This window comes from Manacus vitellinus, unplaced genomic scaffold, assembly GCF_001715985.3.
Source record: "Manacus vitellinus isolate BGI_N305 unplaced genomic scaffold, ASM171598v3 scaffold_64_pilon, whole genome shotgun sequence".
NCBI lineage: Eukaryota > Metazoa > Chordata > Aves > Passeriformes > Pipridae > Manacus > Manacus vitellinus.
In genome coordinates this window covers 830935-832708 of record NW_021940718.1, presented here as the reverse complement: position 1 = coordinate 832708, position 1774 = coordinate 830935, and the positions used below count along the sequence as shown (strand labels likewise).

General features: G+C 49.3%; 1 protein-coding gene across 1 annotated transcript in view; it reads right to left on the bottom strand.

Moving 5' to 3' along the window:
- LOC103766916 (fibrillin-2) overlaps positions 1 to 1774 on the bottom strand; it is a 143142-nt gene that overhangs the window by 60810 nt on the left and 80558 nt on the right.

The window sequence follows — 1774 nt, the reverse complement described above, 5'->3', positions numbered from 1 at the left end:
CTCCAACCTAAACATCTCAGAGGTACCAGTGTGACAGTCTCTCCTGTCTCTCTCCTGATGCTGTTCATCCTTGAAAAGTGGCCATTATTAACAAATGGCCAACATTATAAATAAGTGGCCCTAATTAATAAATTAGTTATTAATTCCCAATTTTCCCAGCCATTCCTTCGATTTGTTTTCACACAACGGGACGTAAATGGCCGCCGTAAACTCTCAAAAAAAAAACCAAAAAACCACCATGGAAGCAAAGTTTGCAAAAATCTGGCTCCCAGGGCAACGACACCCAAAAGTAACTGTGAGTTTGGCCAAAAAAACCACGGCCCTGGCCCAAAATGAGCTCGGGGGAAATGACGTGGGGAGTTCGGATCCACTCCCGGTCCACTGCAGCTCAATCAGCTCGGGGGCTATTTTTAAACGTGGGCTTTCTAATTTTTTATTTAGCTCTGGTCTCAAGGAAAAGTCCATGTGACTCATCCATCACGCTTCTCCCTCCGGGCTCGTGGCAGGGACTGGGAAAGAGGGATGAGAAGAAGAATTTTGTCCTCGTTAAAAATCCACCGGATTCCCAACCGAGAGGAACTCGTGCTTTGCTTCTTACTCACACTTGACAACAACGTTTCTCTTTGTGGGATTAGAACATGACTAATTTTGCTCCAGGTTCCGTGGATAGAAAAGAATCTGGAGCTGATTTTTCTTTTTTTTATTATTTTTTTTTTCCCTGCTCTATTAATTCCCAGGATTTCCAGCTCTACCTGACATTTTGCATCGCAGCAACAACGACCTTTGCCTTTTCTGTGCCAGTCCCTCCTTCCAAAACCCTCCCAATCCTGGTCTTTCTGGAGGCAAGTGAACTTTCTGAACAGGGTGAAAACATCCTGGGATTCATTCTGACTCAAGCAAGTGCCCCTGCTGAGAGCAAGCAAACACCAAACTGATCTATTTATCACAGGAACTGTTGTCTGGCAGGAGGAGAGATGGCCCATCAAATATTTACAAGCCTTTGGAAAGGAATTTCGAGCTGTTCAACGTGGAAGATTCGCTCCAGGTTTTAGGCTGGGGGCAGGAAAGCTCAGCTTTCCTGGAGTCAGGGCCAGTTTGGGGAAGAAGCTTTGAAATTTGGCCACTTTGAGCCGAACTGGGAGAGGGATCAGCTGGTGGAGCAGCACAGACCAACCCCACCGAGCTGCTCGTGGCACCACAAGGCTGAGATTTCCATGGAAAACTGGGAATTGTGCTGGTGCCAGGCTTGGATGCTGTGGGAGAGCTCCCAGCACATCCCAGTGATCCCAGCACCGGGGCAGGGATGGGTGTCTGGGATTCCTGTCCTTGGAAAGCTCCTCTTCCTCTCCCAAAAAACCAGCTCAGGGCAAAGCAACCCCCTCTAAAAGGCTGAATTTAGGGAGATGGAGCCAAAGGAGCCCTGTGGATCCTTAGCTTGGGAAAATTAGGATTTATGGGCAGGGAGGAGGAGGAGGTGAGAAAATTCCCTGTTTATTTGCACCGGTTCATAAACACTTGGAGGGAAAATTTCCCCCTTTCACCTCTGCAGAGCAAGTGGGTGAATGGGCAGCTGGGGGGTTGTTCCCACCACTGGGAAGGATCCCAAGCCTTCCCTTGGATTGGGAAGGCCACCCAACCACACCCCGTGCCCACAGTTTGTACTGGGAGTACTGGGGGGTCACTCCCTGGATAATGCTCCATGCAGGAGGAAAAGGAGGGATATCTGGGATCCTCCTGCAAGCTGGGAGCTGCACTCCCCTCCCAGTGCCTCCCA